Here is a 17,032-nt window from a genome sequence, read left to right on the forward strand (position 1 = left end):
GTTGTGTTTGGGGAGCGCGACCTAGCGCCACTCATTTTATCCGCTATTGAACACATTTAATTCCGTCTGAAATTTTATCGATAATTTACGATATAAAATACCTAAAGTTGTATTAGGAAAGTTGTTTGAAATGTTTGGACCAAGATTGCAGGTAACTTATTAGATAATGTTTAGTCATGTTGGGCGAGTTGGAACCGTTGTTTTTCTGAATCAAACGCGCCAAATAAATGGACATTCTGTAGATTTAACGACAGAAATAATCGAACAAAAGGAGCATTTGTGATGTTTATGGGACATATTGGAGTGCCAACAGAAGAAGATCTTCAAAGGCATGAATTATATCGTTATTTCTGAGTTTTGTGTCGCGCCTGGTGGGTTGAAATATGATTGTCATGTATTTGATGGGGCGTTGCCCTCAGATAATAGCATGGTTTGCTTTCGCAGTAAAGCCTTTTTGAAATCTGACACGGTGGCTGGATTAACAAGAAGTTAAGCTTTAATTTGGTGTATCGCACTTGTGATTGTATGAAAGAATAAAGAATTGTGCTCTGCAATTTCACTGGATGTTCTCGAAACGTTCCGCTAGCGGAACCCCCAGCCGTAACAGGCTAACAGCAATCAAGAGATGTATATCACAATGAAATGCTGTATCTTGCAATGGTTCACAACATCAGTAAGGCAGGGCCTATCATCAATGAATTGGCTACGATATTCTACACACAACAGACTTAACGCACACCCGCATCATTAACCAAAAGAAAGAGCAGGCGAGGCAGTGTGAGGGACAGCAAGGAGGGGGGCAAGTAGTAAAAATGTGCACATAGGTCTGGGTAATCTGTATCTCGCAAGGTCTTGTATGCCTCGCAGATTCACCAAAGTAGCCTAAAGTTAAGACATTTTTATTTAAATAATAGAGAGGAATAGGCTATCTAGTTAGGTTACAACACAGAAAATAATCTGTTTTGTGATAACTGCACTGTGATCTAAGCTGATATATATTTACGGTTATTTTCCAGTCTTCATGCATATAAGGTACTTGAGCCAGCCCTATGAGCTAAAATACAACAGACTAGTAATCTTACAACATTTGAATTATAGGCTACCCATAGTTTTTTCTTAAATCTACGCAAGTGATTGAACATTGCTTCTAAACCGTCATATAGGCCTACAGCAGACAACAACATATTACACCAGTCTTCATCTACAGAGTCAACTACAATTATACTCCCACCATCATGCTCTTTAACTTGCCCTGTGTTGTTTATTTCAGCGACACAGTAGAAGCACAGCGAAAATGATGCCGTAGGTAAATGGCCATAGCAATCAACTACACTCACAAATTCATTTAAAAAGTCACTTGGGCCCGCGAGGGAAACACTTAAAAACGAGAGAAAGAGGACGTTCTTCAAAATAAAATGATTGGGAAACTATTCCGTGCTTTGGCCTACATTTCACCAGATTGAGCCTTGTTATGATTTAAACGTCCCAGAATGAGAGCTGAGGGATCCAGTGTGGCGGGCCTGTGGGCCCTGTGTCGCCGTGACAGCACTAGCCACTTTTATCACCTCACAGCTACGGCTAAGAGCAGGAAGAGGAGTTGCCCTGCTTCCTCTCCTCCTGGCCCATAAATCACCTCTCCTCCTCCAGCACAGAGAGAGCTCCCACAGCCTCCCTATGACATTGCACCATGGGGGAGGAGATGACAGTGTGTGTGCATGGGGAGGAGTGTGTGCATCCATGTGCGTGTGTGCAGGGTGGTGAGAAGGGTTGGTGTGCGAGTGTGTAGGGAAGTAGGATAGTGGGGGGAGCGAGATGCGCAGCGGGCCATGCCAAAAGCTGCACATTTGAATCCCTGTGATCAGATTTGGCGTCTAAGCCGGAGGGCTGACCGTTCACCTAATTCCCTCTAGAGTGACAGATGTGGCTCGGTGCCAGGGCCTTCTCTACGTCTCTCCCTCTCGGGTAGGAGGGCTACGCCCGGGTGTGTGCGTGTCAGAGGGAGGGGCTTAGGTGTGTTAGTGAGCGGGAGAGAGAATAAGCTATTGGAAGAGTAGAAGACAGAGCAAGCGAGAGGTGGAGTGGGAGAGAGTTCAATCCGCAGGCTGGGTGCCGACCAATGTGTGTTTGGTGACGTGCGAGTGTGCGGTCAGGCATGCCCTGATGCAGGAGAGACGACGAGTTACCTGCCCGTACAAACACAGAGCCAGACCACCAAAGCCATCCTTCAATATCAGACCTGCACATTCCCACCACCACTTGCTCTCTCTTGGGGTTAGACTACGTGTTGTCGACTCATCAATAGGGATGTGTTTTTTGCGGTTTTCTGTTAAACGATAAGAAAAATGCATAGAATTCCACGTGAATTCACAATGCAGCTGCGCTAATGCCAGTGACAATTTGGGCCTCACAGTGTCCCTTTCAGATGGTTAACATGCAGACTAGACCGGGCACGCGCCTGCATGTTGATTTTGTCCATCCATACCAGACGCGATCAGCACACATTGGTTGAAATATCAAAACAAACTATTACAGTTGGGGACAGGTATATATATATATATATATATATATATATTTTTTAAATACATTTTCATATACATTAAGCTAGCCTGCTTTCGCTAGCTAATTTGTCCTGGGATATAAACATTGGGTTGTTTTACCTGAAATGCTAAATGTTATTTTCTCTGAATCTTTGTAGAATTTTGACCCATTTTGAGTCACAAAATCAGGTGTACTCTAATCCAACAATTAATACACAGATAAAAAGGGAAACCTAGTTAGTTTCAAGTAATCTCTCCTCCATAGAAAAATAGTAAAAAATAAAGAAAAGCCCTGGAATGAGTAGGTGTCCAAACTTTTGATTGGTACTCTCATTTTTGGTTTGGACATTCACAAGCAAATCTGAACGAGACACATTGTGCAAATGTACAAAGTTAAAACGCATGCTTGTCTGAAGGCAGAACAGTACAGGCTTTGGAGCAGCATGTGTACACGCTGTGTCTGTGTGGAGTCGGTAGGGCAACGGTCTGCATGCACTGCGCGGAGAAGATGGGGAAGGAGCAGACGGGTCAAGAACTGAGAGGAGAAAAAACACAAGGAAATCAAAAGATCGCAATGGCAGCTGTACAGAAAACTCATCCAAAGGGGCTATGACTTTTCAAACAAAGCAGGAAAAATAAAAAACCTCAACGAAGACCTAAAATGCTTCTTATTGTAATTTCTGCTCAGCTTCAGACGAATTCTGTGCTTCAGTTGCACTTCACTTGGAGGACAATTGACAAACGGGCATTCTATCAGCAGTCACTCGAACTGGTGTGTACCTACTTTTTTCCCCCGGTACTTCTCCTCGGAGTAGCCAGTACACTTTTCTCCAGTATGATGCAAGATTAAACTTCAAGCAAAACATAAGGAAATGTAGCCAGTTACATTCTTTCTATGAAAAACATTACAAATGATGTCCATGCATCGTTATGCAAAAATACCTTGCTTTTTCATTGTAAGCTCTTTTACTTGTGTGGCTGCCAGACAAATAGCGTTGCAACTTCTGTTGTCACCTGATGAAAATGAATCAATTTTCTGCACTAATGTATTGTCTGTGAATGGAAACTATTGTTGCATGTCCCCGATTACTACTGGAAAAAATACTTGACATTCAATAAACTGCACACCCCTTCTCAATACACATCTGGAATCACCTGCTCCCGCTTCGTCCTATTGTTTTAATTACAAACACAACTGGTTAACTTTTTGGGGGATCTACAGTAAGCTTCATAATGTAAAATAACGTGACAGGTGAAATGAAGAATGCAATCTGCTTTATCTTCTAACGTATTTCACAAGTTGACTGCTGGTATTTACTTAAGTAGCTACAAATACTTTTTTTAAAAACGAGTTACCGGTATTGAAAAAACAACCTGTGGCTATTTCCAAATACCCCCGTATACGGTATACCACGCAAGCCTTCAACAAAACACTTGCATCTTTCATAGCGAGCTAGTGAGAAACGAAAGGGATGGGCACAGTATAGGCGGTTGACCACAAAGACATAAGCCTAGTGCACGGTCCTATCGACAATCAAAAGCATTCTTTCGCAATGGAATGATGCATCAACGAATAGGCTAAGATAGAGATGAGCAAGATTTAACCCTTTGCTCTCACACAGTGCAAGTGGACAAGTTCACTTCACGCTGTCCACAGCGTGGTGGTAGCCAGGGCACCAAAACAGTGGAGAATTTTTGCCTCGAGCTTCACTCTTAGGGTCTTTACAGTTAAACTTTTTTGTAAAAATAGCCTCGGCTACACATATACTTTAATGTAAACGTGTCGCATTTCGACCGCACACACTTGCCCGACAGTTGCTAGCCTCTAAGCAGGGCAGTGTAAACAGAATGGTCTTATTTAACCACAAAGAAAAGTTTATGAAAAAGATAGAGTTGAGTACCTTGAAATAGTAACCTCCTGTTACATCCTGAAAATGTTGCCATACTTTTAAATCTCAAGTCAGGTTTTTTGCTTGACTGCACTGAGCACCAATTTTATTTTACCTCATAATGACTTTGTTGATATAGATCAAACTAATCCTGTTTTTTTCTAAGGTAACTTTAATGCGGTAGCCTTAGAGCGCTTATCTAGCTATGGTTCAACTAAAGATTAGAATTTGGCTAAAGCCAGCACATATTTGATGCAGAAATTAAATTTTGTTTAGCTAGCTAGTTAGCTTGCTAACGTTAAATAGCTGTGTAGCCTATATTATAATAATAACACTGATAACATTACTGTACTTTTACATTTGTATATCATTATTGATATGCTAACATTACTTGATCATGAAGCATGTTCGTTAGCTAGCTGGAGTTAGCTGTGTATTGTCAGCTCATTTAATTTGTACAGATGAAAAAATAAACTAATTGACTGCACATGGTTGTGGATTGTTGCATTATTGAAGAGTGTAATATGGTTTGGTTGCATTACTCCATATTGTAAGGTTGTAAGGAAGAAAGGTTGCTCAGATTGTTAAATAATTTGTGCTTACTTGCTAGTGTCTACTCAATTTGAGCGGTGGACAAAGAATTTAGTGTTACCCGCCGCAACGAAAGGTAAGGCAATGACATAATGTGAATTGAAAAGTAGAAATCTCTTTGGCCACTCTGCTCCTCAGACGCTATCTCTCGTAGTGGGAATATGGAGGAAATTGACTTTCGATTTTCCCTTGTGGTTAAGATCCCAATTTCATTTAAATGCTCACATCCATACTCAGGCCTACTTTTTTTTTTTTTTTTTTTTTTTAACACTAGAACATCCAAACCATAACTGCTAGTCGACAGCTCTGTGTCAGTAACTACCATTACACGCGAAACTAGTTACAAAATGGACTGTTGCAAGCTTAAAATGCAAAAGAATAGAGGGACTGGTTATTTCTCCCTCTACTCTCTTGATGGTTGGAAATTACACTTTTTTTCCAGGAAATCCCCAAAACGTAAACAGGACGCATTTCCTGTGGGCCACATACTAGGCCTGGTTGGGAGGCCATGTCACATACAACAACAATACCATTTTTACTTTATCACCAACAGTCAATGCATCATAATAATAGCCTTTCATTAGAAATACTATCAGAACATGGCCTGGCACGTGGATGGTAGGCAGACCGTGCGGGGGAGGGAAGTTGTAAAGTTGATTGCGTGACCATAGGTCTTTCATAAGAAGTACTCTACTGTTCTGGTTTGAAGGCTGGCTCTCCCAACTGCTCTGCTGCTATTGACAAGAGCACCAGAGTGAAACACACAGACAAGCTTATAGGGGGAGGACTTCAATTCAAATCAGAAAAAAAACACCACAAGTATCAATCTGCACCGTGTCATGGTTGTAAACTTCCTGTATTATTGTTTGTTTCATATGCAAAAGGTCTGATTAAAGTCGTCACATATTAGTGAAGACAGAAGTTTCCAAAAATGATCTTGTCCACGCCTTTCAACCAAGCCAAAATAAACTATCGGAGCACTCTCGAGAAATTATCTTTCGACACTTAAATGTAAAAATGTAAATGACACGGGAGCAAATTTCTGCCACTTAATTTCACAAGACTACAGAAGCACAGGAATACTTCAAACATCCTAAGTTAATAACGGCTTATGTTCTTTATCTTTAATGATAACACAAATTAGGTCAAATGTGAGAGTAGTTAGCAAGCTTAACTAAGAGAATAGTTTCACTTCAGGGTGTCTGAACTAGTTGTTAGAGGGGCTGTGTCCTCAAGAAATCACCATGCTACAAGAAGAACGCCTGGTCCAAGTTTGTTGGCTACTGGCTGGACCTCTGCTTGGCTAGACGTATGCTTATCGAATATGACACTAAGTCATTTTCACTTGACACTTGGCATGTTGAAAAGATAACCTGCAAAAACAATTTGAAGACAAGTGTAAGCTCACGGATCAGTTAGAAGACAAATTACTTCTGAAGTGTCCTAACCAAACTGTAAACATTTCTACATGAATTGTCGTAATCAACCGGCTGCGCTTTTCTTTGTAGATTCAAAGCAGAGTGAAGTTCAATTGAATAAACACTGCCAGTCAAACCACACTTACTCCAAAACCAAAAGTTATGGTCACAGAGGTCTTATAATATGAATAAAAGGCCCTACAGAGCTCTTAATTTCTGGGTCCCACTAATCCAAGGCTATGTGATTCAGCAGTGGAATTAAGAGCCCCGTGGACTGCCATGGTATGGTAGAACCACCTGTGGTGTCTCCCTCCCTGAACCCTTGCCCCAGAGTACAGGCAGTGCATCAGGTCCCTGCAAGGGGCTAGCTCTCCAGAGGCACACCGCCAGCATTCCTTTTATCTACCCCACCCCCTCCCAGGGCCCCCTCCTTAACTAACCCACTGCAAACTCCCTCCCACCACCTACCCCACAAGAGGCATGCGCCTGAGCATAATTTATACTTCTGCTCCACTGGGGGAGAGGGGGGGGGTGAGCATGCTGATGTGCAGATGGGGAAGAGGGTATGGGATGTGTCTGTTGTGGGTAGCTAACTGCACAAAGAGTGTTTGAATGTGACTGGATGTGAGCAGTGGGGCGATCGAGTAGGGAGGCAGGGGGGGCCTGAGGGGCGAGCAATATGCTTGGGCTGGGATTTGAGTGAGGGGGCAGGAGGGGCTACGGGAATCTGGTTGTTTTACGCACGGCTGCCTTGTTAATGGACTTTATTTTTTCTTTACAGTAGGGAGGAGGAAACAGGAAGGAGTTATGTTTATGCAATCTACTCTCTGCTTTAAATACGTGGGCTTAATATCCCCCCCCCCAAAAAAATATCACTGTCCAAATCAGGGGCCTTTTGTGGTCAAACATGGGGCAAAGGAGGAGTAAGTGCGGTTGTATGCGTGTACACGTGAAAGGTAGAAACAGTCGGCATGGGGAATAGAAGAGGCTGTCAGTGATATATTCAGCAGAACTTTGACCTTGACTCAAAGGAAACAGCACCACAACGCCTTCCTCTTTGGCACTCCTCGTCTGACTGGCTACCCAACAGCTGAGGTACCTGCTGCAGGGTCAGCCGGGGTAAAAGCCCCTTTGTGTCAGCCTGTTGCAGGCCTGGGGCAGGAGGGGAGGAAGGAGTTTTAACTTCCTATCAAGGATGTCTGGCCCAGGAGAAGAAAAACATAGAAAGATGGGGAAGAAGAGAAAAGTAGGGTTGGGCGGAGTGCAGGTTCATATACAGTCATACCATTTCTGTCCCTTATAAAAATGAATTTGTTGCAGCCATCTGCCTGCAAATTTGCTTCCAACTAAATAGTGTGCCAAAAAATGTTGCCAGAAGTGTGCAAATGTTTGCCACTAGTGGTGAAACTGTGGCAACAATATTTATTGCCACTAGAGGCAAACCGTTTACCAGAAGTTGTTTCTGGTGAACACATGACTTCCAAGACCAATCGGGGGAATTAGAAAAATCTGTTGGGAAATGGAAACCAAGCCATCTAGTTAGCTTCCTATCAAAGTTGTTGGGTGAGTGTCTAACTTATTAAATCTTCCTAATAAAAACTGTATAAATGTGTTTGCTAACTAGGCATCAATTAACTCATGTTATAGAGTGAACAATTTTGTTGATATCAGTTTCAATCTGTCAGCTCCACTGACTGACTAGGCCTTGCTAACGCCTAGCTATCTGACGTTAGCCATCATATTTTTGCACAACTGTGATGGCAAATCATTAGCTAGCTTAAACACATTTTTAGCTGAATATGTTTCTGTCTTTTAATACCAATATGCTGGTGTCACTGTTCACCAGCATGTTAGCTAGAACAACCGCCAAGGTAGCAACATGAGCTAACTTGACATCAAAACGTAACTTCTGCAGATGATATCCTTCTCCTACCCGTGGTGTTGGAAGAGGCTGTACTGGGGGGAGGATGCATCAACACCCTGGAAAGATGGTGGTGCACTCCCTCATAACACTTTGAGTGATAAATAGCTGTACTTTAGCTGAGTTGTGTTTGCAAACCTAGGATCATGTGCAATTACAGGTTATTCGTATCTAACAAAATAGGCCAGATCATACTAAGTTTGTTCCAATAAAAATGTTATAGTTATGTTGAGATGACATTTGAGCAATTAACTGCTGCCACAAATAACATGTGCAATGCTAGTCTTAATATGGTACATTTGACAAACCGTTAAAAAACCCAGAACCTCCATTTATCCCTCCGTTTTCCAAGAATCAATTGCAGGAATCCCGGGGCCTCCCAGAGGATCGAAATCATTTCCCATGCTGAAAAGTATTCAGACAGTCAGCGGCTGGGTGGGAGGTGGTGGGCTAGACTTACCCATGCGCAGGAGAAGGCTGGAAGGCCGGAGCCTCCAGCCAGGGTTACTGGCTGGAGACACTCCCTCGGGGCAGATGATTTCTGTCAGTGTCTGTCCTGATGCATTTCTGACTGAACGAAGGCCTACACATTGTTCCCAACACCCTGATCAACAGTCAGGTATTTTCATAATGTAAAATGGTTACAGTTGGGATCAGGGTTCAAGGTAAACTGACCCCAGATCTTCTGGTTAAGGGTGTGAGGGACAGGAAGAGGATTACCCTGGGTCAGGATGGGAGGGGGGCGGGGGACTGTGTGCCTCACTTCCTCTTCTACTCTGTGTACACTGTAGAGGCTGCATTCACTTCCCACTCCAGTGGTGGGACTCAATTGTCATGAACTGTGCATCCTTTTCTGCTGCTGCACTGATATCACTGGACAGGTGAAAGCGATCCCTTGTTGGTCTTCTGCCGTATTGCTTTCACCCATCATTTCAAATTGATGAAGGAAGGACCTACTTAGACTAAGTGTATAAAAGGTCTGTAAATCTCCTCTAGGCTATATTGAGATTCATTATCTCTCAGATCTTAACACTTAACCACTATACTGAATCTCGGCTGTGACTGTGCAGTTGTTTGAATGAGGGGATAGTATTGTTGCCTGGCTACCCAAGCGCCTTGCTCCGGCCAAATGCCATGCTACGTTACACGTTACTTTTATCCACAATTGGTCTGGATCCGAGTCCCTTCGACAATTTCTAGAACACAAGTGCATTCTAACCATTCTGATTGGTCCCAGAGCCAGAACACAGGTGGGTAAAGCTGCGTTTGGAAAATGGGTCATTGGCTTTGATACACTGGTTAGAGATGATCCAATCACATATGACTTTGTTTTGTACAACACCCCTAATTTTAACATCACCACACAGATGACAACGATGGCAGTCTCTGACTGAAGTATGTTGTGAACAGAGCAGCGGAAGATTAGTCAGGCAAATAGCACTGAGGGAAATGGCAATTCAATGAATGAATGGGATAGACAGAGGGGAAAAAGACTACTTCAGCCATAATAACTAGATGGAGCGACTGCTGTATGAAAATGAGCCATCTAGAAATACATGGTCGACAAAGCTTCCTCGCATGAGCCATACAATGATGATTAGAGTGAATAACAATGCATCTTATCAGCTGTGGCCAATCTATAATATGTTCTGTTTAGAAGAAAGGAACTGTGACACACAAACAAGGCTTAGAGGCTGGCTAGTCTACACTTCAGATAGAAGCAGCATCTCAAATATTCCCTTCAAGAAGAGTGGTCCATAAGGCCCGGACTATGGGAGGTAGAAAGGTAGTGCAAGAGAGAGGGGGGACAGCGGGGGCTGCTTTTACAGGCACAACGGGCTACCACAACACTTCTGCAAACCCCGGACCTGGAGAGGAGTGGCAGAGAGGAGCAGAGCGGCGGGGCATGACAGAACTATGCTCAACTTCTTCCACTGAGAGGAGCAACTGCCGCCACATAACTTAACAAAATGGCAGCCATAACAATAAGTGGTCAGATCAGATCCACACAGAGAGTGCCCATTGTATTCATACAAGGGCTCAGTTGGGATTGAGAGTACCGAGACATGATTAGGACTGCAGTTCCAGGTCAAGGTGTTAGCCAATAGGAGCAAGGCAGGAAAGAAAGATGGGCCTACACAGCAGGTGTGTTTCTGACACATTACTGTAACTCAATAAATCCTGGTTTGAATTCGAATTAAACTACATTAGGTCTACATTTAGAGATTTGTGTGCCACTCAAACTGCTGTGGCAACAATCAGACTGATTTAGTGGATATGGAGGAGAATGAAGTACCTTTCCTTTTACACATGGGCTTATATATGAAATGATAACCATTTATTTCCCCACAAATCTGCCAAAATATCATTATTGACTCCTTTCAAGTGAGAACTTTTCTAAGGATAGCGTGCCAGCTAACTGCCTCTTCAAACGGTGCTTCTGAGCAACTTAAATTGTCATAACAGTAGTTTACCAATTAAGTCCCGGTAGTAGTTTGAATAATATATAATAACATATGCCAGGGATCATCAACTAGATTTAGCAGTGGGTCCTTTTTTTCTTGAGCGGATGGTCGGAACATAATTACAAATCATTTGTTGACAGCAAACTAACCGCAAGAAGCTCAAACAGATATATTTGACTAAAACCATTTCTAACCTTGATTACATTTGTATAAGATCACATGAAGATATTATGCACTGGAAAACTTGGGAACAGATTTCCAAAATTAAAATCACTTGGAGCTGATTTTATGGTGTTTACAGTCCAACAATGAAATTTAAAAACAAACGTGTTTTTTGGGGGCTCAGAAAACTTTGGCCCACGTGCCACCAGTTGAGGAACCCTGATCTATGCCATTTAACAAACTTTTATACAAAGTGAGTTACAGTGCATACATCGATTCCCAGGTGGTTCTGGGAATCGAACCTACTAAAGTGGCTTTACCAGCACCATGCTCTACCAACTGAGCAACAAAGTGACCACTGTGCAACTGAAACCAGAAGTTAATGTAACAGTATTGCTTCCATCACTCTCCTTGTCCCCACCTGGGCTCAAACCAGTTACCCTCTGAACACAACTGCCTCCCAATTAAGCATTGTTACCCATACCTCCACAACTGCCACGGCCCTAGATTGAAAAAGCAACCAGTGCGCAACGCTAATTAGCTAGCCTTTTCACACCGGTTACATAAAGACGCCTTGGACGGGCCACAGCTTCCCAGCATGCATTGCCATACTCATCAAAGCAGGTTGACAGAAACTAAGCTAATTTTTACAGCAGAAAAAAATAGGTCACTGTACACAAGGCCATCCCAGTGTTCATTGTCAATGGGGCAACTGTCTTAAATGGTCAAAATGGCTACATCGAATTTGTCTTTTTCTCAACTATCTCCCACCTTACATTTTAAGTTTAGTTTCTCGGGGCTGGTCTTTAGGGATCCACAGTGTATGCTGGTTAGGGTCCTGTAGTTACATATGCGGCTAAGATCGGTGACTGGGTTTTGCATCTTAAAATAACAAAAACATGATTGGGATTTAAGAGCATTGCTTATATGCAATGCACGACACTTCTAAGCGTCAAATCTGATCTCGAATACTTCTGGTCAAACCACAGGTTCCAGACAAAAGATAGAGATGAACCTGCATAATATCATTCAAATGTTCTCACGGGGAGAAGGGATACCTTTCGAAGTACACTTGTGGCAGGATGGAGCAGAAATTCCAAGATCATCATCCTACAAATGAGCTTGAACTAATACATGGCTCTGAAAGAAAATTAACCATCTTGTTTTCGGTATACAGTTAAAATAAATGTTTAGAGCTAATAAACTGCTTTATGATAAAGATTAGTCAAAAACAGTTAACTAGTAGTGGGGTATAAAGAACTCCATAGCACTGGTGCCACTGCAAAAAACTTTTGCTCAACAGAACCCCACCGCACTTACACCCGGCCCCTTCATAAAGTCAACGCAGCTATATAAGTCCGCCGGAAAGCAGTACCTCAACAACCCCAAGAAAATGCAGACTATGGGAGAAGCCACAATACTGAATAACATCTGTCCCGCCCGCCATACCCGGGGCCTCTTATCTGTTGGCGGAGTGGGCCGACATACATTAGAAGCTGCCATCTTAGGTTAGAGACTCCGCAAAAGGTGGGGGTAGTACTTCGGTGATATTTCATGGGATTCTCGATTATCAATTAACGTAGCTTGTTCGTTCAACAAAACATCGTTATTTACTATGCGAATAGTTTTCGTTAAATATATATTCGTCCTTGTTCTATTATAAAGGGTTGAAAGTAGACACTGGCAACACGCATTATGCGAACTCTCCATTATGTTGTAATCAGTCAGAGGGAGAGCAACAAGGTCGGGAAAATGTTGGAAAATAATGCCAGCTTGTATTTAGAAATTCAGCCACCCACAATACAGCAGCAGGTGTTTTAAAATCGAAAAACGCTGGATGAACAGAGGTAACAAGTTAAGTAAGTTCTCCATAATACTGTAGCTACACATCTCTTGATAAACAAGCCCTCTTATCAAACTTTAAAACGCGGAAACGCATGAAACAAACTGCAACCGGTTTACTTGCTGTTGAACAAAGTGGCATTCGCCATCAAAGTAGCCCATTAGCACATGATTAGCCTCTGGGCTAGCAGCAAGACAATGAGGGCTATGATACAGTGGTCAAATGTTGGCTACAAGCACAACTTCACTATAAGCAATGGGCAACCTCCAACTAGCTAGCAGCAGGCTAATTAAGCTACATTATTAAGCACGTTTTGGACGGAAACGCACCGCTAACCTCGGGTTATTCCCTTCAAAATACGAAATTTTCTCTAACCATCGAAGCCGAAACTCAGTGTTTTGATTAAAGCCCATGTACTTTAACAATTATATGGATATATCAGGGCGAAAATATAGAAGGCTAACTAAACAGGGATGACCGTCTGGCCTCAAGCAACCCCCTGTCCATCGTCCTATAAAACACTGCGGACAGGCTACTTTTCACCCCGTCGTTATCAAGTTAAATCCCATGTGAATACTCAATTTATGAAGTACAAGTTTAACTAGTCAAAATCGGATTGTGTGGTTTGCAATAACAAATAGCCTGTTTGTCACAGTGCATCCAGGGAATCTCCCCCGCGCTAGCAATCTATACTAAGGTTACTCACTCATTCATCTCGGCCACTGACTCACCTCTACGTTCGAGCCACCTCGTGTCTCACTAGCTAGCGCAACACACAATTAGCTAACCCAAGCTAACGAACACTCACTCTTGTCTATTGTATTACAAAGGAAAAAGTCACAATTCAACATTTCTAAACTCAAGTTGTTCACATTTGTCTGTGCTTACTGAGAGAGCCCACCGTGTTGGCTAATATTCTTCACTTGGTGAAAAAACTCAGGACTCACTCCGCTCAGTGCAGCGGGTTACGAGCTAAACTTGCTAACTGTAGTTAGCATTTTAACATGGTAATTTACGGACGTTCAATGACTTGTTCTAAATGAGAGAGGGGGAACACAATTCCCTTTTCAGAATAAGTTTTTCACAAAGTTGTTTACTAAATAGACGTCCCAACTACCAAACCAACTTCCATGGTAGATTAAAAGTCGATTGTAAGTGGGATCTAGTTTTCAAACATTACTATAAAATGGTTATTTACAGGTAAGTGTAACACACAACTAGCTCATTTACCATGTGAACAAACTGAACTGAGGGAGTACGGAATCCAACCATTTAAAAAGAGTATTGCTCGCTTACCCAACTAGCTTGGTCAGTTCAGGGTTTCGCAAATTAACTCCCGTAGTAGCTATCTCCAGTAAATTCCTTTCTGGTCCGTTTATAAATAAATTCAAGTTATTTTATAAATGTTCGGCGTGTCGTTATCCCTTCCTCACCGACTCTGCCTCTCTCCTTTGTGTTAATTTCCCTCAAATCGAGTTTAATCCGATCGATCCCGGCGGTCGCGTTCTCGAGTCCTCTCCTCCAGACATTCGCTCACCTTCTACGGGTAGGGGGCGCGTTCATGGCTCCAATGGATAAACATGCGTGCGCGTGATGACCCTACTGGGCTGTGACGAATGTGCACTTTATTATTCATTTATTGTAGACGCTATTAAATATATACCTTTTCATTTCTTATTTCGGCGTAGGGTTGTAGGAGTTATTCATACATTTAGTGGTCATTTTGTAAATCATTTCCCGTGTACAGATGCTAATAAAAGCGTGGCAAAGCAGAGTTGTGTAACGGAGTAAGAAAACATGTGTCGTGGATTCAAGTTGCTTCTCAAATGATAAACCCTATCACTTTTCAGGGGATAATAAAATATATATATTTTAAATCTGTTTCAACCTGAAATGATGGACCTGTAAAAGCTCAACACGAGTTTAAGACAAGCGTTCTCAGATGAAATGGATCTGTACCACCTGCAATGAGTGTTTTTTTTGTGCATGGTGCATAAGTTCGACCCCCGATAATTGAGTTTCCTTATTCCATGTCAACTGCAGATTAATAATTATGATAATTAGAGATGGACATCATACACATTTACGATTCATATTTACTCTTCTACCGAGGGAGCATATTATTCTTCTTGGTCCCTTGGGCACGCGCAAGGCCAACCCGAGGCCCTGTGGTTTTCAGAGTAGTTTCAGACCTTTTACCACAGTAAAAAGCTAAACATGTGCAACCAATTGCGATAGAAATATATCAAGGTGAAGAAATACGCCTTTCACACAATCACACTTTTGTGAAGGTCTCTTCCTTGATGCATTGCACACTACCTTACATACGAATCATCAGGCAAGTAACCCGGATGTCCCTTGTGCGGCCATTCATTTGCTTATCATAACAATCTGCCCCACAAGACTTGTGTATTTGAAGGCGCACGCACTCCCTTTCTGTATGCCCAATGTCCTCTCAAAACCAGTTTATTTTACTTACGCTTATAAATATTCCAATGGATTAGTTAAACTAAGTTTTTTTGCACAGCATTTAGTTTGTCTTTAAAAATACATGTAGTTTGTGGGTATAATTTGCCTGTGAGAAGGCCATCTTGATTTCACATCTACTGTGAAGGTCACTACTCAAATTGCATTCACTAAAATCAAACTTTCATTTTCGAAGTGGTTCATAAAATTAAATGCAGGCATACTACCTCTACAATTTCAGACAGTTTACTAATCTGTTCAACACAAGCTTTTCACATTTCATTCCTTTACTGCTTTGAAAAGTAGGTCATGAGATGTGTTCACCTTTAACATAAACTGTCGCTGTGCATGACCAACAAAAGCCTATTTCAAGTTACATCCAAATGTTGGACGATATAATGGGGATGAATAAAACAAATCTCATGAACTGTCTCTATTACTGACTGCAATCCATTTCCACCTGAAACTAATTCGCTGTATTGTAAGCCTATTTGAGAAACGGCAGGGTAGCCTAGTGGTTATAGCATTGGACTAGTAACCGGAAGGTTGCAAGTTCAAATCCCTGAGCTGACAAGGTACAAATCTGTTGTTCTGCCCCTGAACAGGCATTTAACACTGTTCCTAGGCCATCATGGAAAATAATAATTTGTTCTTAACTGACCTGCCTAGTTAAATTAAGGTAAAAAAAAAAAAAAAACGGCGCAGTGTTACTTTCAGATTGGTGTTGAAATCATTTGTATTTTCAGTAAATGTTTAAATATTCAGTAATAACCACATAGGAGGGCAAGAAATTAAATCACACATTTGATGTGAAAATATTCGAATTGCACCCGATTGGTTGCCTATACCTGAGAAGCATGCAGAGAAGTGTGTTGTAAAACCAGTTGAATTGGTACTGGCTGCATGTGGCCCCCCTTTAGTTCATATTGATATTAGGAAGAGGGCGCGGTGATCATTTGGGAACGAAGCCTGTAATTCCAAAACTGCACACAGCTCTGAGGACATGCATTCGTTGTGTTTCACTTTATATATTGAGAAATCAAAGCTACAATACAGTATAGATCCATATATAATTGTTTCATTCATATACCAACACAGACACAGAAAATAACTATAGGATCAGAGGCAAAATATCAATTCTAAAAAGGAAATTAAAAAATGTACATTTTAAACATAGCAATTTTTTCCCCCACATGACAATCAAATATTTAAGCTTAGAATTTTTTATTATAGTTTATTGTGATAGCATTTTTTAATTTTTAAGAAGAACCAAGACCGCAAATAAATGTCGAGGGGGTCACATAGATACTCCAGGTTTGGGTTTTCCCGCGCCCCTCTGACGACAGACGAGATGTTCACCATAATATCTACTAACAGAACGCACAGCCAAAGAAAGCAAGGCTGTACACAGCCACTCACACACACCTACAGGAAAACGCTGCTCTGCACCGACGCTCCACAGCGGACTGCATGAAAAACAAATTCCAGAAGAGAAAAAAATATATGCAAGCTTGTATGTATAGACATACGCAGGTTGTTTGTGTGTAAGGACACATGTATGCATTTAAGCATGTACTGTCTAAATCTGTGTATGTATACATTTAGAGTATGCAATGTGTGTTTTAATGTAAGAATGTGTCTATGAGCATGTATAAGAATACGCAAAATGAAGTTACTGGAATGATTCCGCCGCAACCTGGTTGTTTTTCTCATTTTCTTCTGCTTTCCCAATCTTTCCGT

At 41.8% G+C, this 17,032-nt stretch overlaps 1 protein-coding gene across 1 annotated transcript in view; it reads right to left on the reverse strand.

Moving 5' to 3' along the window:
• The window catches only part of LOC115114315 (chromodomain-helicase-DNA-binding protein 7), an 82,744-nt gene extending 68,373 nt beyond the window's left edge, over positions 1 to 14,371 (reverse strand). Inside the window, 1 exon segment of the mRNA XM_029642446.2 lies at positions 14,123 to 14,371. The gene's annotated coding sequence lies outside the window, so the exon portion shown is untranslated.
• Between the last annotated feature and the right edge of the window lie 2,661 nt (positions 14,372 to 17,032).

This window comes from Oncorhynchus nerka, linkage group LG9b (assembly GCF_034236695.1).
Source record: "Oncorhynchus nerka isolate Pitt River linkage group LG9b, Oner_Uvic_2.0, whole genome shotgun sequence".
Taxonomy (NCBI): domain Eukaryota; kingdom Metazoa; phylum Chordata; class Actinopteri; order Salmoniformes; family Salmonidae; genus Oncorhynchus; species Oncorhynchus nerka.